The 24,581-nt window shown below is 44.6% G+C and overlaps 1 protein-coding gene across 5 annotated transcripts in view; it reads right to left on the reverse strand.

Moving 5' to 3' along the window:
• The window catches only part of NCOR2 (nuclear receptor corepressor 2), a 404,125-nt gene that overhangs the window by 370,223 nt on the left and 9,321 nt on the right, over positions 1-24,581 (reverse strand). The window lies entirely within an intron of this gene.

The raw sequence follows: 24,581 nt of genomic DNA on the forward strand, positions 1-24,581 counted from the left end.
GTCTGACATGGCCACGGACCCTCAGCTTGAGGCCGGTCTGTCCCACCTTCCCCTCCCCAGTGGGTTCAAGCGACAAGCTGCACAAAACCCCTCACAATAGAAATATTACAGTAAACCAATATTGCATGGGATTTTAATGCCATTCCATGGATTTCCCAGGGCTCAGCAAATGTAAATATTTACAAGGTAAAGGGGAAGGTAGGCTTCGCTATTCTGTGGCAGGGACAGCGAGCCCAAATTAAATCGGTTTTAGAATGTAAGAGAGAGTCTAATCCCGAGTGGTGTGGAACACATGTAAACGCCTGCCTGGCTTCAACAGAAGCTGCAGGCCTTGGATGAAAAGTTGTCACCAGGAAGAGCAGGTGTTAAGAGTTGTCGTCTCTTTATGGAGATTTAATACGGTACCTTCCTGGCTTTGACTGGCTAAAGCGTATGGCTGCTGAAGACTCTACAGAGGACAATACTGGTACTGTGCGCTTGGCATCTATGCACATTGATTAGAGAAACTGGACAGGCACTCAGATTTCAGTTCCATTCCTGGTTCTGCCACGGAGCAGGTCACTGAGTGCTTTGAATGATCCCACTCTACGTTATTCCAACTCAGACAGAGCACTGCCCGGTGCCTCAGGAGGCTTGGGTTCTACTCCCAGCTTTACCACTGGACCTTGGGCAAAAATCATTTCACCGCCCTCAATTTCCTCATCTGTAAAAAGGGGATAATGATGCTACCCTCCTTTGAATATAAGAGCTAGGTATTATAATGTCTATGTATCTCTGTTCTGTAAAACGAAGACAGTACTTTGTCTCGTTTATATTTAAATCAGAACTCTTCAATGAGCACTGTGTTCATGTACAACATGTAGCAATGTGGCATCCCAACCTCGATTAGCAGTAGTGCCTACAAACATTGCATTAGGTGTTACCGTTAAATAAATAATCACAATAATTAAGTTACACAAGAACCCTGACAGGAAGATAAATACTGACCCCAGTTGACACATGGAGAAACAGACAGGAGGTGTTAAGTGTCAAATTTTCAAACCTGGATGCCTTAAATTTGGGCATTTAATTCCATATATAGACACCTAAACAAGTAGCCTGATTTGCAGAAGTACTGACATCTAATCCCCTCTGACTCCAATAGGAGCTGCAGGGCGGGTGCTGCTATGTCTCTCTGAAAGTCAGGTACCTTGGTGTGGCTCCCAATTTAAGGCACTCAGGTTTGAAAATCTGGCCCTAGGGGAAGGGTACACCTTACCTCCGCTATCTAGCTGTGCTAATGGGCTCCAGAAAAAGGCCTCATCCAGCCTTCCGGACTGTGGGGAAAAAGATGACATGACCCCTTTTTAAACAGGGTAAGAGGAGGATCCAGAGAGTTCACCCACACCCCTCTAACAGGAGTACACCCTCTTGCACGGAGCCACTCCCCAAGCCCTCAATTAGGACATACTGTACTTTTAATAAGGACGAGACAGCTACTCTATGCACAGAAGCAGAGCAGGTGATACCAGCTTCTTGGCCCACCTCTCTCTCTCTCTCTCTCTCACAGCAACCCACTGCACTTAGAGATGAGGCCAGAAGCCAGGTAGCAACCCAAGGCAGCGGAGCAGGAGGGCAGAAGGTGGGAGTGAGGAAAAAACAGCTGCAGGCTGGGAACCTGAAGGAAAACTCAAGAAGAATTATATGAATGTTGTGTGCGCCTGAAGCCAGCAGGCTCAGCAAGGGCTGTGTGTGGCATTTCCTGAAGGTTACCTCTAATAAGTGCTGTCAGCCTGCCAGGCTCAGACTGTCTGCTGAGTCTTTCTGTGGGAAGCATGAAGCCGCCTGGACCTCCTCAGCATTGTCACAATCTGTGACAGCAAGAGCTTAGAAAATAAAACCCCTTCTGCATGGCAAACACATGACAATCTGTCTTGGGTAAAAAGGGACAGCTTGGGTGCACATCACAAGCAGTGATTCAAGGAGACTGGAGCTAGAGGGAACTCCCAATGCACCAGCCAAGAGAGAGGGAGCAGCAGGGAACTGTTAATTACCCAAGGCATGGAGAGGAGGGGAGCCCCCTTCCGTTCTGAGCCCTAATCCACACACCAGATTGCTATGAGTAGCCTTACACCCAAGTGAGACCAATGGAGTGCAGTAAAGCATTCTGTGTATTTATTTATTAGCCCATTAACAAACAGAGTTTACTGTGCACTCCTGAGGCTGTTTATTTAGTCTCTGCACTCCAATCAGCTTGGGAGGAAACCAGACTAGTCAATTTATGGCCATTTCTAGTTCTTGGGCACAATTCTTGTTTCACTGATGTGTACGTTCTGTTTCATGTGCGGCTTCTCTCTTTCAGCCCATCAGCCGGGCAGGGGTTATGCATGATGCTATTGGGTTTGCATCTACAAATACTGCAGAGAAATATTTCAATTCCTTTTTTATTCCATTAAAAGTGATGACCAAGGATGCTTCTATCTGCAATAGGTATCATAAAACTGCAACTGCTACGGAACTGCTTCGTGATGGGCCATTAAAAAAAATAATAATAAAATTTTTAAAAAGTACTGGAGACTAGCATTGGGTCACTAGTATCCAACAAGACCCTGGAATGTACTGGTACTCATTTTATTTTTAGTTTAAAGAATAATTAACTTTTCTTTGCCTCTTCTTCTTGCACAGGTGGCAATGAGATGCATCCATGCTCTGCATCCTTAAGTCCTTTCACAAGAAAATTAAAGGATTAACACCACACCCTGCCAATCAAATAATAAATGGCATTTACATACTCTCTTATCTGAAGGATTAATGATTTACAGAAGAATTTAAGCTGCCATCCCCTTTTTACATCAGGGAAAAACTTAGGCACAGAGAGGTTAGATGACATGCTTGGGGCTACACAGCAAGTCAGTAGCAGAGCTAGAGTTAGAACTCTGGACTAACTCCTGGTCCAGTTTCCAGTCACATGGATCACACTCCCCTTTTAAAGAATATAAAGGTGGTTGTTTTAATTACTTGCTTATCTTGAAACAAAATATACAATCATGTGATAATTATGGTTCGGCCAGAGCAACCAACGCAGGACACAACACTTTCCAATACAGCATACAGTATTAATGCTAGCCCAGCCTTTGAATAATGTCAAGTCCAGAAGTGTTCTACCCACTACAAGCATCCACGCTCCCTACTTCCCTCCACTTTATACAGCCATGGATTAAAGTCCCAGACAGACTTGTCTCTAAACAGAGCCCTGAAAATAAATGTCATCAGTGCCCAGAAAGCAGGTGTCAGATAAGAGACAGACACATTACCCATGGCTACTGTTAATAGGGAACACACTTGGGAGAACTTACATTCCACTTGGGGAAGCCATGTTACATAAACTTAATTTCCATGTCTTTTATCTCTGATAAGATAAGCCATTGCTCAAGTTCACGTTCTATATCAAGTAAACCATGATAATCCTCTTAGGAATTCCCCATGTCCCAGCTTGAACAGACCTGCAGATACGAGCTTAAGGGGTTGCCTTTAGCTAAAAAAAGACAGACGCGCACACACACAAGCATGCAGACACACATTTATTTATAACATAGGCAAATGAGGGACCGAATATATGGTATGAGTGGCTTACATAGGTCAGCCTAAATAAAGAGATCTACTACTGTACCCTAGACCATAATGCTACTACTTGCATGAGTAATGGTTTGTATGTACTTAGGCAAACAGTCCCATTGAAACCTACTGAATCTTGAACAGGATTATTTGCATGAGTAAGGGACTGCAGGATCAGGCCTCATCAAGTAGTTTTGTAATAGGTTCAGCATATTGCATGTTTGACTTCCATCCCAAACCTTACCTAGCCTGCTGGATAATGTCAAAGTCCACAACATGGCTAACAAAAATCCAGGAAGCGAAACTTCACTAGTTTGGGTATGTCCAGAGGATGAATGAAGGGGACCTAGTGAAGATAGCATGGCAGGAGAAGGTGGTAGGAAAGAGACCCTGAGGAAAACTGAGCAAGTGATGGACAGATTGCATCAAAGATGGTAAGCAGATGAACCTTAGTGCCAGTTGGCTTAGGAGGATTCCTAGGTTTGCAATATTCTCTTAGGAAACTTATAGTACTTTGTACTTATGGCCTATGATGATGGGATCTCAAGATGCTTTACAAGCATCGAGCCAAATTCTCCACTGCAATATATGGACCAGACTAGACAACCTCTCGAGGTCCCTTCCAATCCTACGATTCTATAGGCACTGCTCCACTGATAAAAGCCAAGTTTTCCCCCCATTTATGCCAGCTGAGAATTTGGTCCCTCAACATCCCTGTGATGGAAGACAAGTATAATATAGATGAGTAAATGAAGGCACAGAAAGGTTAAAGACTTATCCGTCCCTACATAGCAAGTCAGTAGCAGAGCCAGGAATCCTGACTCCCATCTGACTAGACAACTTCCCATTAACCATTGTTTTAGGCTCTGCCTTCACAGCTTAAAAAAAAGTGTGTTTTTTTTTACCGTATAGTCACTAATGCGTGGGAACACTGCTTTTACTCTGGATAGAAGACAAAAGGTACTTGGTTATACTGTGAGGTAAACTAGATGAGTCAACCCCAAGCAGGGGTATAGGGCTGACCTTAGGAAGTTTACCTCATGGTAAAACCCAAATGCCTTGTCTTCATTGCGTTTTTACCACAGGATCGCTCACGTGCACTTTAGGTACCAGGGTTTAACAATGAAGAGGAGACCCTAGAGTGGTTGTTCCAGTGTTGCCTTTAAAGGAGAGACTTGGCAGATTCCATATCTGCGCCATAAAATGTTTTCTTTTCTTCTGTTCCCCAGTTTTAGGCTTTGGCTACACTTACACTTCTGCCGCGGCAGCGCTTTGAAGAGCTAAGTGTAGTCAAAGCGCCAGCGCTGGGAGAGAGCTCTCCCAGCGCTGTCCGTACTCCACCTCCCTGTGGGGAATAACGGACAGCGCTGGGAGCCGCGCTCCCAGCGCTGGGGCTTTGACTACACTGGCGCTTTGCAGCGCCGCAATTTGCAGCGCTGGAGAGGGTGTGTTTTCACACCCTGCTGCAGCGCTGCAAATTTGTAAGTGTAGCCAAGCCCTTAGTCCCCTGCCTCCAGGCCACATGCAGATGTCCGAGCTTTTTTCTGAAGCCAGTGCCAAGGAGGCCACTGCACTCATTATCCAGCAGGATAATGACAGAGTGCAATTCAGTCAACAGCAAATCCTCCCCAGGGGAGCGGCCTCTGACCTTTCCTGAGCTATGGGATGAAAGTAGAAAGCCAGATCCCAGACAGGCTGCAGAGCTGAGCGAATAAGTCCTAATGAATCCTTTCATCTTTTTTTCTTTAGTTTGGGAAATGGCCACAAACGGAGCACGATTTTCTGGAGTTTGTTAATCCAAATGATTTAAACCAATTTTTTTTATGGATTTTGTTTATGCTGTGGATCACTATCCAAAACAGTCAACTTGAGTGGCACCCCTTAACAGAGATAGGTCCTTGGAATGGTCTGTTCCCTGATTACAATTAAGTTCCTGATGAGAACACCCATGGGAAAGTGAACTTAAAAATGCATGTTCTACAAGGATTGGAGAGCGAGTTTAAGGTTCACTTTCAGTGAATGCTTGTGCCAGCAAAACTCGACTGCACAGATGTCAGTGAACAAGAGAATTCAAGGGAAAAAATCCAACACAATATTCGAGGGCTTCCCTGCCCTCCCCCACCCCAAGATTCATTTTTACTAATTCACCAAAGCTGAGTGTGTCACCATTTGGCACAGGCAAAGTGGTGCTTAAAAAAAAAAAAAAAAAAAAAAAGAAGAGAAAGAAACAACTCCCCATTTCTAGAACCGAACTCTTTGGAAGTTTCCAAAATACTTGCGCCCTCACCCCCAATCGTTTTTTGTTTTAAGAGCAACTAGGTTATTCAACCTCCAGATTGGGAGAAACAGAAAAACACCCCCAAGACCCAGAGATAAATCTACTCACACTGTTCCTTGGCTGACTGGAAATCTTCTAACTGAGCCCATTCCCCACCACCAAATCACAGGCTTGAGGTGTTTACTGAATTCAAGTAAAGCACCTGAGTTTGCAGGCGTTTGTCCTGACTGAACCCAAAGCTTGGAACCTTTTGCAGGTTTGCTCACTACTAACATAGGAATTTCTAGGGACTAGAGATAGGAACAATACCAACATACTGCAATCACAGGGCACTTCCTGCCCTTTCCAAGGCAAATGAACTGACATGAACTCGTCCTTAAATAGAGCTTGGCTTGTGTATTTATATAGATGCCAAATCCCAGGGATATCAATGACAACCTCTTCTTCAGTAAAACCCAATTACAGTGCTGGAGTCTCTAAATCCTCCCATGCTGACATCCCACATGTCAACCAGGCCATCACCCTCTACGCCTCCAGAGAAGAGAGCAGCCAGCTACATTCAGGGTGCCCTGCCTGACAGCGGTTTGCATTGTTAATGATTAAGCAGGCCTTCAAAAGCAGAAAAACACAGGGCAAGTGAATGACTGACGACGTAACAGCTTGGGATACCTCTGTCATGTCATGCAGACAGACAACAGATTTGTTTGCCCGCCTGCCTAGGAGCTGCAAAGGTTTCTATGGGTCATACAGGAGAAAGGGGGCAGATGAGAGCAACCAGACAGTGTTGTCTGGGCTGCATCTACGCTGTATCCCGTTATAGCCACAGAGCCAGGGTCCTTTCTTAATAATATCCCAAAGTCACTCTGTTTAGGAAAAAAAATAAAATAAAATAAAAGACTCCTATCCTGATGACAAGTTTCTGCAACAGGATGGGTGGGAGATTAACACTGGGTCTCTTTAGTAAGTGGTAAGCACAGTCTCCGCTCCTGAGGCACTGCCCCACTCAGAAAGGAGAGTGGGGGGGGAAAGAGATAATCAGACAGGATATAAAAATGTATTTGCATCCCAGTTCAAAGCTGTAATTCAATGGACCTGCTTGTCCAAAGGAAAGATCTACGTTCGACTGGCTGTACATTACCCATTCCAAGAGGTGCCTCTGAAGCCGCAGCAACAAACCCACACCACCTTCAAAGAGCCAAAGCAAGTTCCACTCAGTGTTGCCAGCTCCTGCGATTTTATTCACGTAAATCCCCAGCTCCTGGAGACATGGGACTACGTGAGGAGCTCAGCTTCCATTTAAAACCAAAAACTTTTATTTTAAAAAGAGGAAGTGTCTAGCCCTTCGAGGCATAGAGAAAAAGCTTGAAAATGTGAACCCCAAAAGGCTCAAAAACCAGAAGACTAAATTATTAAGGTATCCTCGCTATTTGGGGGCGCTTGGCCCAGGATGCTTGAAGGCCTGGGGTTACCAATACTGAGTAATCCACCTAAAACATTGACCAAAAGCCACCGCTGATTGTGGCTATGGATAGAAAATCCTGTTTAAGGCTAATTTGAGAAGAAGCATGTGTAAGATTCCTCCCAGTAACAGACAGGCTTTTGTCTACTCAAGTTTCTACACAGCACTGATCACATGGGGTTTGGATGGACTGCTTAAGGCACTTGGGTATAGCAAGCACTGCCTGCCACTGTGCGCCTGCCGGGGCCTGGCTTTTAATTGAGGCTGAACTGCTGAAATCCCTGCTGCAGCGCGAAGCTCCGGTCATTGACACGCTAATTAAACCCAGGAGAAAGTCCAAAGAAGCAATGCCTTTGACTGATACATTAGGAGCAGGAAACCCAAAGACACACACGAACATCTCCAGGGTGAGCATTGTTTTGTTACAAAATCCCTGATTAAGCTGGGTTTTAATGACCAAAAAAAAAAAAAAAATCAGGAGAGGGAAAGGGAAAAGAAATCCCTGCATTATAAGGCATAAACTAAACAGAAAACATTCTTGAAACGGCTACTTGCCTTCATCTGACTGAATGGAAGGAAAGCTCAAGATGGGTTTCTCCCAGCAGAACTCACCTATTTAGCGCCGGGACATCTCAGGGTATGTCTACATTGCAATAAAACACCCACAGCTGGACCATGACAGCTGACTCGGCCTCACAGGGGATGGGCTGCAGGTGTGCGTGTGTGAAGGTCTCACAGACCATGCTCCTGCCCGAGCCCAAATATCCACACTACAATTTTACAGCCTCACAGCCACAGCCCAAGTCAGCTGACATGGGACAGCCGCCGGTGTGTTACTGCAGTGTAGACCTACCCTCAGAGGCCACTAGGGAGGCTTAGGAAAGAAATGTAACCTGTCGTAGAAACCGTGCTGAGAGCTCAGCAATCACTGTGGAGGTTTAAGCCGGGCAAGACAATGGAGAAGTTTTGTTCAGAAATCCATAGGTACAGATTCAGCCTGGAAACTACTCTTCATTAGGTTAATTAACCAAGTTCGAAGTAACCGAGGTCAGTTACCATGGCCACAGGAAGAGAACGGCACTACAGTAGAACCTCAGAGCTATGAGCACCTCGGAATGGAGGTTGTTCGTAACTCTGAACTGTTCCTCACTCAGAACAAAATGTTCTGGTTGTTCTTTCAAAAATGCACAGCTGAACATTGACATAATATAGCTTTGAAACTTTACTGTGCAGAAGAAAAATGCTATTTTACATTTAACACAATACTGTACTTTTTTTTTTTTAAATCTCTGCTGCTGCCTGATTGTGTACTTCCAGTTCCAAACGAGGTGTGGGGTTGACCGGTCAGTTTGTAACTCTGAGGTTCTGTTGCACTTTAATACTTTTTACTGCTGTCACCAGGGAAGAGGGAGAGTATTCCAGTTCAGCGCAAGGAGGATAAACACTTCAAACTCCACATGCACCAGAGGAGACAGCACCGACACAAAGAATCTGACAGCACAGTAACATGCCAACTTCCAAAAGATTCCCAGCTTCGGGCTTCAATCAAGACAAACACCAACAAGCTGTATTAGTTGTTCAAGTGAGCTCACTTGCCAGACGTCTTACAAGCTGTGCATTGTAACATTTTCAAGCAAAAGGCTCCCAAATTCCATCTGCGCGGCTGACAGCGAACAGGTTAATTACATGCACAGAGGATGCAGTTGCAGGTACAAATGAAAACACCCATTTTGCTTCCTCCCATGTACCCATCCTGATATGCAACTAAGATGCCCCTGCCCCCTTTTTTAAATGTTGCCACTTAAAATTCAAAACCTATTCCTCCAACACACTAGAGATGTTAATCTAGTCACTGAGTTAGTTGTGACACGAACAAGGTTTAGCAAAATAAATGCAGCCCAGCCAGGTTGCCACAGTAGCACCTGAATGGACGCATGCTGACTCTAAAAGCACTCAGCCCAGTTCCCTTCCCCAACACAGCAGGGTTTCCATGTAATCTGCCCATGTTGCCGGTAGAAATAGTTTTTAAAGTCACACTGATCAGTTTAATACCAAATTTAATACAGCAGAACCTCATTAATCTGCACCAATGCCTGGGGAAACCATTGCAAGTTACTGCATTTTGCAAATAAGCAAAACCATTTAAAAAGTGAGAGCAAAATGCCACAAACCATACTCTGTTCATTTACAATCAATAGTAGTTTAGTTATTTACTACACTATGTTGTAGCGTACTGAAGCCTAACACTACAATTACTACACCCTCATTTCTAATATCTGCTATTAAGTCTTTGCTGGGAGGTATGAGAGAGACCAATCATTTGTGTATGTCGATTATAAAGATGTGTAATTTAGCAATGTTCCCTGACAGTGGTAACTTTAACGTAAGCTCTCTGGGGCAGGGACCGTCTTTTCATTCTCTATTTGTACAGCACCTAGCACAATGGGGTTCTGCTCCGTGATTTGGGCTATGTGCCACTGCAGTACAAACAATAAGATAACATGGTGTCTGAAGGATCTTCCCATGATCAGTCCTGTCTGTCCAACAACCATAACCAACATCAAGAAGAGAATTTTCTGATGGCTTCCAAGCTGAGGCAGAGGTGATGGGGAGTTTCACACCCGGAGTAAGGTTCTTGCCACAGAAATGCTCCTTGAACAAACCGGGTCTTCTGTGTCTCTTTGGAAGTACCAGAAGCAGAGGTCAGAGTTTGTTTGGGTAGTTTTATGGCAGTCTAGTGTTGAGCTAATAAAGAGTTCAGTGACAGATTCAATTCTAAACCACTGGAGTAGAGCAGCATGTGTAAGAGTTAATGAGACTTGGAATATTAGCAGGACCATAGGTTCTCCTTTATGGGACAGAGACTTAATGAGTCTAGAAATCGTTAACTCTGAGCAAAGATGCGCACGATGAGGGAGGAGTGACAAATGCCTGTTTGGGAAGTGTAGCCACAGCAGAAGGAGGATATGACCTCTGGCAACCTTGAATGAGGTAGACTGTGGCCTGAAGTCACTGCTGCTCTAGCAAGCAAGCAATATGCTCTCTGTGTACCCACTTCCTTCAAGATGCGTATCAGAGGGCTCATTGCTCCTATGCGCCACAAACTGCTGTGGCATCAGATTACACAGCAGGTGCAATTCAAGATGCTGGGTTTGATCTACTGTAGAAAGGTCTCCTTGGTTTGGTTCCCGTGTATCTTCACTGGTATAGTTAAAGCAATACAACCCCCTCATAGGGACCCAGTAACACCAGTATAAAAAAAAAGTGTTAATACTAGTAGAGCTATCCCCATGCAAGATCCCCGGCCAGACTACTTCTCCCATGATGCACCAGCATCTCCCCTCTTGGCAAAGGGAGGCAGTGCATCATTTAGGTCCATCCACAGCTATTAGCCAGGATGGACAGGGATGGTGTCTCTAGCCTGTGTTTGCCAGAAGCTGGGAATGGGCGATGGGATGGATCACTTGATGATTACCTGTTCTGTTCATTCCCTCTGGGGCACCTGGCATTGGCCACTGTCAGAAGATAGGATACTGGGCTAGATGGACCTTTCGTCTGACCCAGTATGGCCATTCCTATGTTCTTATCATGGGAGATGAAGTCCAGCTGCGGAGACTGGCCCACAGAGAAGAATGGGAACATGAGACACCCAAATGGTAACTCCCATGGAGGTACTGCAGCAGCATTTCAGAATTGAAATATTTTGGTTTTCTGAGAAAAACTGAAAAAGTGCTCCAATGTTGGGGCATTCCAAAATCATCAAAATTTTCTGTGAAAATACGGCACTTTCCAGGAATATATTTAGTAAAAACGCTAATTTTCCACTGAAAAGCAACGCGATGGAAAGTTTTTGACCAGTTCTAGTTTTTAACCCCTGTTCTCCCGCTCCCCTCCCCCCCCACACACACACTTCTTTTTCCATTTTTGGAGCAAGTGAGTGGAGTAGGGCTCGGTGGGCTAAGCTGTTACAGGCAGGGGAGTGTTTTAAGGTTGACACTGCATTATTTTGGTAACAGATCTTCAATGTTACATAGGTCTCTACGCCAGGATTTTGAGACAACCGCCCTGTGGCCATTGAAAGATTAGATTCAAATTAAATACAGTGAAACAGACACCCATCTCGTAAAGAGGAAGTCTCAAAGTATTCCCCAAACATAGTAAGTACAATTCTTCCCCACCTCTCTCAGAAGGCTAATGTTATGCACCCGTTTTTGGTTTGTTTGTGGGTTTTTTTTTTGGGGTGGGTGGGGGGTTCTGGATGTCTTAAGTGGCTGCTTTAGACAGATTTCATTGCTACGACAATCACTACACCTGCAGCTGCCTGTGTGATGAAAATACATAGGGACTACAGAGAGGACTCATCTGACTGCACAGCAAGTTGTTCTGACTTTTCAATGCATACAAAAAAATTCACTTGGCAAGGCAGCATGGTGAGGCCATTCTATTTCCATCTTTTCCTCCACCTCCAGAGTGGCGACCTGGAACTCATAATACAACGGGCCTGATTCTGTTCTCATGCCACTAGACGTTAACAAGTTACATACGCATAGAACTGGTGGACGCAGGGGGCAGGTTAGTAAAGGCTTTGGGCTTCCTACACTAGACTTTACCTTTAGTTAATTAATTGCCAGCTAACTCTCAAGGTACTTAAATATGTTTGTGAAGGCTCATGTGTGCGGACACTCCTCACACCTTTGCTCCAGGCTACAAACACTGTTTGCCCTAGAGATCAGCACAGCAAAGAACAAATGTTTGTAACTTCCTTGATCACACCTGTAGGGAGTGTCATCCACACCAGCCTTTACAAACATGTCCCAGTACTTTCTAGGGAAGCCATATTTGTGAAGTCACCCTGCAATGTTCAGGGCTACACAGGTCCCCCCATGGAACCACAGCTTTCAAATCCAGCTAGGTTTCTGGTGTTTTTTTTTCCTCCTTAAATGCATCTCTGTGTAGCTTGAAAGCTTGTCTCTCTCACCAAGAGAAGATGGTCCAATAAGAGATATTACCTCACCCACCTTGTCTCTGGAGTAAGACAGACACAAAATACAAATCCTACAAAGCAAAAGTCATATCAGCTATGGCAAAATATATAGATGAGCAGGTGCTCTCCTTGGCTAAACACTACGTGGGTGTCTAAGGATGCGTAAAGAGCATTTTTTTTTTGGTATTTTATTCTCATTAAAGGACTGTTTGGCAACTAAAGTTAAGGTCATGGGGAAAAATCCTGCCCGCCCTCATCCCCGTCAAACGGTGCCAGAATTTCACTCTGGGAAATCACGAGATCTGGGTGTTATTCGCAGCTCTGCAGCAGACTAACTTGGGACTCTCCATTTCTCAACCTTGGTCTACTCTTAGAATTTCTGCAAGCGTAGCTATGTTAGTGAGGAGTTTGGGGGAGGAAGCAGGAAATCACACCCCAACCAACATGGCTACACTGGCAAAAACTAAATATAGATGCAGTAATAATAGCAAAAAAAAGTCCTTATTCCATTCGGGGAACTGGTCTAAAGCTATATTGGCGAAAGAACATCTTTTCCGAGTACACCGCTACCTCGATGTAATGCCACCCGATAGAACACGAATTCGGATAAACGCAGTAAAGCAGTGCTCCGGGGCGGGGGGCAGGGCTGCGCACTCCGGTGGATCAAAGCAAGTTCAATATAACAGTTTCACCTATAACGCAGAAAGATTTTTTGGCTCCCAAGGACAGTGTTATATCGAGATAGAGGTATATAAGCTGAATCGTCACTGGGCGTGTTTGCTAGCATAGTTTAGACAAGCCCTCAGCTTTCACCTACCTAACAGGGATGCCAAGAGTTTTAACAACAGCATTTGTAAAAGTGCTTTGAGATTTCCAAAAGGAAGATGCCCAGAGTATATCTTGTAAGAATTACCATACTGGGTCATACCAATGGGACCGTTTAGCCCAGTACCCTGTCTCCAACAGTGGCCGGTACCAGAGCTTCAGAGGGAACGTAGAGAACAGGGCAACTCTACCGATATCCTCTTCCAGCTTCCGGCAATCAGAGATCTAGTCACCACAAGCATTGGGTTGCGTCCCTGACCATCATGTCTAATAGCCATTGATGGACCTATCCTCCATGAACTTCCCATGGCAGAGTCTAACTGGGTTAAAAAAAAAGAATGAGATATGCTGATGGCCATCAGTCTGGAACAGAGGCTTGATTCAGCGACAGGTTACATACTATAACTCTGGAATGGCAGCAAACCTTGGCAGTCGTGCACCCAAAGACCCATGAATAAAACTGGGATATGGATGCACATCTTAAAGACGAACACTTGCATCAAGTGGTGGGTTTCTTCATCATTTTCTCCTATAGCGCTTGTTTAGAACGGTCTCCAAACACAGCCTTTCATGTGGTTTAGTTGCCAAAGTCAAAAACTTCAGCCACTTCTGAGGTCAAAACAAAAACAAAAAACCAACAATACCACACCTACTAATGAGACCAGCCAACACTTCCTATAAACACCATCACCACCATCATTTGCTCCAAAATAAAGACAATGCTTCTCTACATAGGAAGGAGGAGGCGTAACGGATGAAGTGCCATGTGCCTCACAGCCTCCACACTTGTGTTGCATAAAAATCTCCACTGACTCGCAACACAATAAAAAGAAACTTTCTTTGCTCAGCGTAACAGGCAGAGTGGGCAGAGGCAGCTCATACGAGCAAATGTTCTTGTCACTGACAGCAGGCAACTTTCTAGCTGCGGTATGAAGCATCCGCTTGCCCGTCTGCCTTTTGCCAGTGACACTGTGGTATCACAAGCCACACGTAGGCAGCCAAACAAGCCCCCAAACCAGCCAGACGGGGAAACTTCAGCAATGCAGATGGAACTGTCACAAGGGAGCAAAATGAGAAAGAAATCCGAGTTAAGTGCCCAGTACCCAAAGAGAGAGAATGGGAACCAGAGAACCCTTCTGGGAACAGTAACGGAGCTCTGGCTAACTCATCTGCCACCAAGCAGATGTATTAAATGAAATTTATTTAAGGTTTACCTATTTTTTTCCCCAGCATATTCAGAGTTTTCCCAACTCAAGATCTAAATACTCCTAAAACAGAGGCTTTGCTGCAGCTCTGCTTCTAAGGCAGCTTATATCATCATCTCTCTTGTGTTCCCCTCTCCGCCCAAAACACCAGCATGGTTTCAGGGAAATGTGAACTTGGCGGGCCTGCCTGCTTTTGTCCACAGGTACAGCTTAACGTGCTGCTGAATCAAAACAAGGCTGCAAAGTTCAGTGAGGGAGGTGGAGGGGAGCAGATCGGTGACCTGGCAATAAAAGCTGAGAATCTGTACTGACCCTACATTTATGGAAAACAAAATTCTGGAGAAATTCTCATACTAGACAGAGGGAAAAAAAACCAAAAAAAAAAACCACAACTAATTATCTAGGGACAGCTTTCCTAAGTTCCAGCAGGTCCTATAGCAAACAACCAACTAACTCTGGAAATGTCCTGAGAGCACACTCCTATGCAGCAGTATACCACTAGTTCCGTGCCCATTGTTTATATACCGTATGTATAGTTTAATTACTCACTTGAGTGTGAGACAGTAACGCTTAGCTAAACCAGCTCCTCATAACATCAGGTCAAAAAAGCAGAGAAAGGCACAGGATCACTCAAGCTCGGGGGTAAACACTTATCTAGAGCGGTGACGTATCTGCCAACGTAGCAGCCAGATGCTGCCACCACTAAACAGTGCTCTAGCCTGTATTTGTGAGGTACCGGACGTAAATATTCTAGAAGATTATAGAGGCCAGAGACAACGAGTAATTTAAAAACAAAACCAAACATCAGTGTGCCACACAGAAAACTAGTCTCATCAAAAAAGCTGCCAGTTACAATTTTATAGACATTTGACTAGAAAAAAAAATAATAAAATAATAATAATAATCTATTGTTTATAATAGCTTGTTAGAAGCTTGACTAGTTGGGTTATTCTCTACCTTTATTTCCCTCTTTAACCAACACTGTACTGTTATTATGCACACACAATTACAGTTTAGAATGGAGTGAAAATTAACATTTTTGTAAAACTCCCATTCGATTTCAAAGGGGATCTGGGCATCTAACTTCCTTGAGCTACTTTGAAAATCCTAACCTTAAAAAACACTGTTTACTTCCACTGGGATTTAGGCTCCTAAATCACTTGGGAAAAATTTACCCTGGGGGGGTCCAATCACACCTCCAACAGAAGCTCAGGTGGTTGGGGCACACCCAATGCTACTACTTATAATGTGATCCTTATGGTCACATTATTCTATAATATTTTATATATATATATATATATATATATATATATATATATATATATATATATATATATAAAAAATACCTTCTTAAGCCTGGCAGTGCGTATTGTAGTGTGTGCAGTGGTGGAAAACTAGGGTCCTACAGAAATTATAATGATCTAAGGAGCTTGTATGGCCCCATTACTGTAATATCAAAGCACCTCGCAATCTTTAATATGATCTATCCCCCAGTGACAGTCCTGTGAGGTAGGACAGCATTAGCACCCCATTTTACAGACAGAAAACTGAGGCACAAAGGGTACATCTACACGGCACTTGGGAGCAAGCCTCCCAGCCCAGGCAGACACACACGCACCAGCAGGGCTCGAGCTAGCCCACTCAAAATAGCAGCGTGGATATCGCAGCACAGACTCCAAAGCCACATGGGCTTCAGAGCCTGGAGCTGCAATGTCCACGCTAGCATGAGTCGATCTATCCAAGCTGGGACGGCTCACTCCCAGCTGCAGTGCAGACATACCCAGAGAAACCCAGGGACTTGCCAAAGCTCACACTGGGAGTCTGTGGCAGAGCAGGGAATAAAACCAAGTTCTCCTACATCCCAGGCTAGAGTGCTAACCACTGGACCATCCTGCCTTTCTATTAACTGCTGTGCATGTGTGCAGAGTGAACAGAGTTTGTAAAGGGTTGGAGGTTTGGTTTTTAACGCTGGCAAATGCCTCTGGCTAGCAGAGCAGATTACGTTTTGGAGATAACGCCTCGAGTGCATCCCTTTCCATTTTTACAGCCCTTGAGAGTCAAAGACTCCTAGAAAAATCCTAAATTTCCTATTACAGCTGTTCCCTTTTCTGCCTGCCCAGAGACTGGTTTAGAAATAAAAAGAGCATATTAACAGTTCTGGATCCCCATCACTAAAGACACGTGGCACTGAAGTACTGCTTCAGGTCAGACCCAGGTCACTGTGCTTCATAGATCTACGCAGGGTGAGGAATTCATCCATGTTACAGCCTGAGCTCTGGAGAGGAGTGCAAACCAAACCCCGCATCCAACCACCCCTCTCCCCACCCCACGCTTTAAGGAAGTTTGGCTCCGCCCATAAACGTCAGGCTCTCCACTGCTATGTCAGAGAACCGACTCTAAATAAAGCCCACGCTCTGTGTTATTATGTAAATCACTCTCTCCCACAAGGAGAGGAGAAACCAAGGACACTTGGCTAGATACGAACTCAACAGCCAGCACGACAGAAAGGAAATCCTGTGGGTCTTCCCTGCCTTGGCATGTGTACTCACGCACAGCTGCAGATGGGCCTGTGGCTATCAGCGAATACTAGCAACATCCTCTGCCTCCCCCATCCGCCCCTGCTGGGAAATCTCCTCCCAGAAGGGTCCAGTCACTCTGGCTAACTTTGGTTGCCAAGGCTCCCCTCCTCTTCCCCTCCTGTCTTTGGATCTCTCATGTCCTCCTCCACGTGCCCTCTCGAGGTAAACACTCTTCAGCACATTTCTCCCCAGGAAGCCTGAACCATTTGTCCTCAGCCACATCCAACACCCCCTGCCCAGAGGGGCTGCCCTGCTCTGATCCTGCACCACTGAGGCCAACAGGAGCAAGACCAACCCCTCTAGCTTCAGTGAGGACTTGGGAACCCACATGCACAGCCCCCTCGCCTCCCAATTCCACAGCTAAGGAGGCGACTTGGATCCCCAGCCATTATAGCACCGCTCCTGGATATCAAGTCACTCTGCTTCGGTCAGTGGTTCCACCTCTGTTCTCAGACCCCTCCTTTGAGGCGTCACTCAGGCTTCATTACTGCCCCTTGCACAAACTCCTCCTTGCTTGGCCGCTTTCTACCCTAAGCACAGACTTCTGTGCGTCTAATCAATAGCTCTGCCTCCCTAGACACCCTCCCTGGCGTCTCCATCAGGCCAACTCCCATTTTTATCAGCACATCTGTACACTTCGGTCTTCAGAGCCTGGGTTCCAGGCCTCAAACAGCCCAGTCCTACTCCATGACTCAGACCATATTCCTCTGTACTGCCCACACTCCTGAAGTCATCATTTGCGACCTGAGCTCTCCTCCTCCAGCTCCTCCCTTCATCTCTAATGTCTGCCCCTTGCCACCACCCAACTCCCTCCGCTGCCGTCGCCTCCTCCAGAAGCTCTCTCTCTCTGCTGCCACTTGCCTTCTTCTACATCACAAGAAATATGGCCCCACCACACACCAAGCCACACCACACAAAACACTGGCTCCCCATTCATCTCAGAAATGCCCTTCTACAGGGATCTACTCCAGACTACTGGAATCTTCTTGTCTCCTCCTGACTTCTTCTTCAGTGTATTCCAGCACCAACTGCCCCCTCTGACCCTTCTGTAAATCCAGCAGCCTCCTCCTACAGAGCTCCTACCATCTTTCTATCTCTCCTCCCTCAGACACTGGCCTCATAACTGAATGCTTTAAAACTGTCATACAACAACATCTTCTACAATTCATACACCTCTGCTGCCTCCTAAGTTTTTGTGCCATGAAGTGTCCTGGGATACAGTCTGCGAGAAAAGTCTTCTAGAAAACACGGCTGCATCGTATTTAACAGGACCAGATTTAGGGTCGTTTCTTTTAAACCTGTCACACAGTTCTGAAGAGTTTCCCTACACTTAACAGCAAGCACACCCAAAGAAAGAAAAGTTGCTGCCAACCCTTCTAAATCAAACATTATGGCATCAGGGTTAAGAGAAAAATCTTTTGGCTGACTAAAGAGCAATGTAGGTTCAAATCCAAGCGTAATTTGATATTGCCTATAATTGGTTCCCGAGCCAAAAAAAACAGACGAAAAGAAAAAAAATGGAAGACATCAAACAACCGATGCATTCAGCTACTCTTGAAAACGTCAGTGTTTTCATTTAAATTATTATTTTTTTAAATAACCTTCAGTTTCATGGATCATAAAGTTAATTTGGAGTTACTTCCCTTCCCGGTAACGAGCCAGCGCCGCTCTCCTTTACATTAGCTAATGTTTGTTCAGCATTCTGAAAATAGAAAGTGCTTCATAGAGCTAAGTGTTATCATCATTGCCAGGGTCACCCAAGAGGCACTTACTTCGACGCCCGTCTGCTCGCCCTTTTCCCCTCACAACCCAGTTCTCACAAAGAGCTGGTCTATACTTACAGCTGAGGCTGAGCTGGCTACATAGCTGGGAGCTGTGAAAAATATTGTGCCCTGAAGGATTCTTCCGTCAACCTGGCAACCACCTCTCAGAGAGGTGGATCACCTACATGGACGGAAAAACCCCTTCCGCCTACACTATGGCATTACAGTGGCACAGCTGCAGTGCCGTAGCTGTGCGGCTGTCACGTAAACGTATCCTACGTTCTGGCCCTTGCTCGGTATCACAGCTAGAGGCAGTCCTTTTCTCTTCACCTTTACGGCTAAGACTCCAGCCCCCACGGTGGGCATCTCTCACCTTGCAATTATGGCCTGTTTTCCGACCTTCCCATACCCCACTGCAGCATAGCCAGGAAAACTCAACCCTGCACCCAGTGAAGGTCAGACAACTCATTCTAGCAGGAGCAGGACTGCTCCCTATGCAGACCTCCTAAAGCCTTCCTTCTTCTGCCACTCCAACTGCATCACCCCACTTCCTCAAACACCTTCACTGGCCTCCTCTCTTTTAAACATCCATAGTGGTCCAGTAGCATCCGGCAGCCCCAACCAAGAGCCGGCCTCCACTGTGCTAGGTGCTGTACACACACCTAGTAAGAGAAAATGCCTGCCCCAAAGGGCTTACAACCGAGATGGATGAGACAAAAGGGTGGGAAGGGAAACAAAGGCACAGAGAGAGGGGATGTTACTCATCCACGGTCTGGACAGAGCTGGATATGGACGCCAGGTTTTCTGACTCCCAGTCCAGCATCCCTATCCACTGGACCATGCTGCCTCTCAACCCATCCCTGCTCATTTCCTCCTGCTCGGTTTTGTTTCCTTCCATCTCCTACCAGATTCATGCCCTGTAACACAGAGTCTACTACTGCACACGCTCACGCTGTCTGCCAAGCCCCTGTCCTTCCCTCCTTCATGCCCCTCTTCGCGAGCCCCCTTTTTCAGGAGGCATCATCTCTACATTCACTTCACCGAGCTGCATCCATTGGCACGGGCACCTATTAGTTACTATTCTCGTAGAGTCTGCCAGGTGCTATTACTGTGCTTCGTCGACAATAAACCTGGCCGGGCACCTTCGCACCTTAATGGGGTTTGTGGTCATTGGGCGGTTCACGTGAGGATGTGTCGCAGAGCTGGACCACACACGCAGCCAAACATCTAACACTGCTGACCCCCGACTACTGATCTGGTAAGTAAGCTAGTTTATTATTTTTATTTTGTTGCAACAAAAGTCAATTTTATACCTTTTTAAAATATATACATATAAGTGGTACCATACTATTTTAATACGGTATTATGGTTGGGGTACAAGCATAATATTATTAATACCTATTTTTAAAGCTCAAAAAGATCTCAGTTATATATATACACACACACACACACACACACACACAGTGTGAGTGTGAGTGTGTTTTCAACTGCATTGTGTGTGTGTGTGTGTGTGTGTGTGTGTGTGTGTGTGTGTGTGTGTGTGTGTGTGTGTGTATATACACACACAAATTTCTGCCTCAACAAATAATGCAACTGAAAACAAAAATGATTCTTTATTAGTCACAGTTTATTTTTTATTCAAAGAAACAAAATGTAAGGGGAAACCTCAGCATTAAGGTAAAGGTAATGTTAACAAAATGTCAATTTCTTGTTTGGGTTTTTATGAACTTGTTTGCACTTTTAAATATAGTTATAAAAATGTTTTAACACAATTTATGCGTAAAGCTAACTAAACAATTTCAACAGGTTTCCACCTTTGGCTCCCAAACACAACAAAGTGTCATAAAAATGTAAATACCCTCAAAGGGTTTGGTTTAATTGTTATACACTTATCTTTTTTGTTATGTTAAAGGGAATTATTGATTAGAAGCACAAATTGTAACATATAGTTAAAAGTGGAATTAGCATCACAAGCAAATTAACTCTAAAAAGCTTGGTAAAAATTATGTTACTAACTCTTTTGCTAAAACAGAGTGCTGCTCAGCCGGGGAATGCAATACACCTTCTCATAGAAGGTTGTAAGCATCTATTCTAGCAGTTAAGCATTACATTTAGTATAAAATATTAGTAATGCACCTTAAGTAAAAATTAATAGCTATGCAACAATTGCAAAAATATAGCTTGTGTTATAAAAAAAACTTGGTCCCCATTACATTGTTAAACTTCTGTGCATTAAATCTGGGTTACTGAAAACAAGAAGAAGTGTAAAAAAAAAATTATGTTAATTAACTAGCTGTTTAAGGTTGTATCGGACAGACCAAAGACACCAAACGATATCACACAGCCAAATATTTAACAACACTCACTAGGTCTTCAACTGAATTACTCTGAAGCCTTGGACCTCAGGCCTAAATTTCCAGCAATGTCTAGTGATTTGGTCAGAACAAGACCATTTGGTTTGGCAGGAACAGGATCAAGTGCTAAGTATCTGCCCTCTGAAACTCAGGCCCCTTTAAGATCTCTCAAATTGGGCACCAAAAAAAAAATAAAAAATCACTTTTGAATATTTATTTGTTTTTCGTTCCACTCCACCTGGTAAATAACTATAATAATCTCTTCCTCTTCCTTCACAAGGGGTATGAGGATTTGTTATTAGCTTGTAATGTATATTTAAACGTGTGAAGTGAAACGCAAGTGCTAAGTATTATTACTTTTATTCAGGTTTCTCGTCTAATAAATTAATTGAAAGCAACACACTTGCTCAGTATAGTGGTGTTCTGCGATCACACACACTCATAACGAACTCTGGGTAATCTAAAACAAGTTATGCAATTTTACTTAAGAAATTATTTACACACGGCCTCAAACGCAGCAAAGCCTTGCATGGTATAAAATCCAATGACAGTTCATAGCTACCAAAAAAATATTGACTGACAGTCTCTGTCCCAGGCAGAAGACCAAGCACACCAAAAGCAATTAACTCCACAGGTGCCCCCATGAGACACTGTTGCATAGGGGTTCTCCCTATCTTGGGGGGGGGGCCTTCTTTGTACCATAAGTATCACATTTCTACATCCTGCCCGCATTTCCCTCAACAGAAATGTTCTCTTCGCTTGGCTATGCTTTTGGCAGGCCCAAAATATCCAGCAGTTTTACATTTATGACATACAGTGAAAAAGGAGGTTCTGAGGTTATCTGGTACAACCAGCTGGTTTCTCCCATCTTTTATGCAATCTCTTATCTGTCAACTCTGAGATTCCCCACTGTGACCAGAAAGCTTTTACTGTGGTATTCTGAGGGGATGCTGAGTTGCAAAGTAGCTGCATTTGCCAAATGATTTTCTAATCACACACTGTTCTAAATCAGGATCCTCTCTTTGGGAAGCTTTTAGTTGCTCTAGAGTCCATTTCTGAAACCCCACACCCTGTGCTCCAGGGAGTGAACCAGGAACCACTGCACTTCTGCAAATGAAGGGAAGGGAGGAGACAGCCATCTCTTCCAGAGAACACTCATTCCTTTGAGTAACCAATTCCTTGCTCTCCCGCCTAAGGCAGTGTTTGCCATTAGCCTCCCAAGGAGGCCATCAGCATTACCATGATTGCGCCCACAGCTGTTGTGTGACTATGAAGTCACAGCATGGCAGTTTTTCCCCCAGCCACCTGGCAAGGGGCCCCTTAGGATTCCTGAATCTAAAGAGCCACTGCCAAGATGCACAGTCTATCCTGACCCATACAGATAAGTGGTGAAAAATTTCTGATAGGAACTCCTGGCAGTGGTTAAATCTATCACATGGTGCAGTAATTTCTCTCTGGAGAACGTAGACTTCTTCTGCAATAAGCCATTCCCCTCTCAACGTCTCTGTGTTCTTGTGTCACGACTGTCCCCAAACCGGGAGCATTAGTATCTGTAGGGAGGCCAAGACAGGAGCAATCATAAATCCCCTTTTCAACTCTAATTACATTCATCTAATCTCCTCATCCCACTTTCTGTGGGGATTCCACGGGGCTCTGGTGCTGGGTCCCCTTCTCTTCTACCGCTCCACCTTAAAGCTAAGAAATGTCAACCACAAATTCAACTACCAACTCTATGTGGTCAACTCACAGATCTACCTTTCTACTCCAGACCTGTCGCCTATCCGAAGGGGAAAACCACCTTCCCTGTCTCTCTTACATCTCCTTGGGGATGTCTAGTCATTAGTTCAACATGGCTGAAATAGAGTTTTTACCTCTTCCCGTCCTCTCCTCCCTCCCCTCCCCCCACTCACTCCCTGCTACCTCCTTTCTCAGTCACTGTGGGCAATACCACTGCACCTGCCCATCCCCCTACATACACATACACACACTTTCACCTCTGTGATAATTCACTGCATTTATTTGCTTTCGATAACCCAGGTAAATTTTGCAAATGCATTGGCTGTAACTGCACATGGATTTCCAGTGTAATACTGTCATATGTTGTGCTGCTCTTCTATAGTATTTCAGTGATCTCAAAACTCTCTGCAAACATTAATGCTTACAGGTAGGCATTCTATCCATTATCCAGCTGGGTAAGCAGAGGTAGATAGAGGTTAACTGACCTCCCCAAAGTTCCTTAATGAGTCAGCAATCCAAACGGGGCGGGGGGGGGGGGAGAAGTGGAGAAATCTTGGCAAAACTCTCACTTATTTGGCCATTGACACCAGTGGAGATTGGACTGCATGAGGTGACCCCCAGCTTATAAACTTTTAATATTACACACCTATTCTTCTCTGCAAGCTAATACTAGATATATTCTCACCCACCCTTACAAATCCTAGGCTAGGAGCAAATGGGAACCTCTATCCAGCTACGCAATGCCTAGAAGTCACATTAGCATCTATACAGATTTATCAAGGTTACTGATAATCAACAGCAGATAGCTAAATCTTAACAGCTGGTGTTTTCCTGGCTAGCTCACTGGAGCAGAGGTCACAGAAGCGTTCAAATCATAAATGCACATTCACAGAAAATGAGATTGGGGAAGATAAATTAAAAAAAAATCAGAGCTATCACCCGCCTAAAGCATCATCAGCACGTTCCTTTCATACAAAATTCTTTAGCTGAACACAAAGTGAGGTCAGATCACACCTTGACTACAAACAGATGTTTTTGCAATCCTACTAAGTACCTTCCAATCACATGCAGAGTATACAGAGCTTACTGTAGTGGAAACAGGGCTGGTCTCACTGGGCCAAAATGTAACCCCTAGCCCCAGGCCCAAGAAGCCACAGGAAGGATAGACAGTCATGTAGCTTCTGCTGCTCCAGTCAGTCTGGTGTGAGCCAATACAGTGAAGCAGTTGGCTTCACCACAGAGTGAGTCTGCTCTTTGTGCATTGTCAAGGAACAAGCGTAGGGTCAGGAGAGAGAACAGGAAATTGCTTTTTTGTCAGTTTTCATTTTATCACTCCAGAGATTACAGTTCAAAAGTGGAATGTACACTTGTTGCCCAGACACCATCAGACCAGCCCTGTTTATCCATCATAAATATTTACATATAAGCCACTAAACTCAACATTTGCAGGTAAGTGGGCTCAGTAGTTCTTATTTCTGTACGGATGAGAGCTGCTCGGTGGCCGTAACAGCACTATTTTCTCTAACACATCTAAAAATATGTAATGTATCAGTGAGAAACTTGACTGGGTCTAGATTTCCACTTGGCTCCATGCTGTGTCTTTGACACGGATTAGTTTCACTGGGATCTCATGTAGGCATTAAGCCATGAGCTTCAAACATACATGACAGTCACAGTCTGAAGATAAACAACAACAAAAGGGCTACACACAACCACAGAAATAAGAACAATGTATAAATAAAGGACAAAATAAAGGGCCGGCTATTTACATGCACAATGAAACGATGCATCTTGCATCACAAG

Source organism: Mauremys mutica, chromosome 16 (assembly GCF_020497125.1).
Source record: "Mauremys mutica isolate MM-2020 ecotype Southern chromosome 16, ASM2049712v1, whole genome shotgun sequence".
Lineage (NCBI taxonomy): Eukaryota > Metazoa > Chordata > Testudines > Geoemydidae > Mauremys > Mauremys mutica.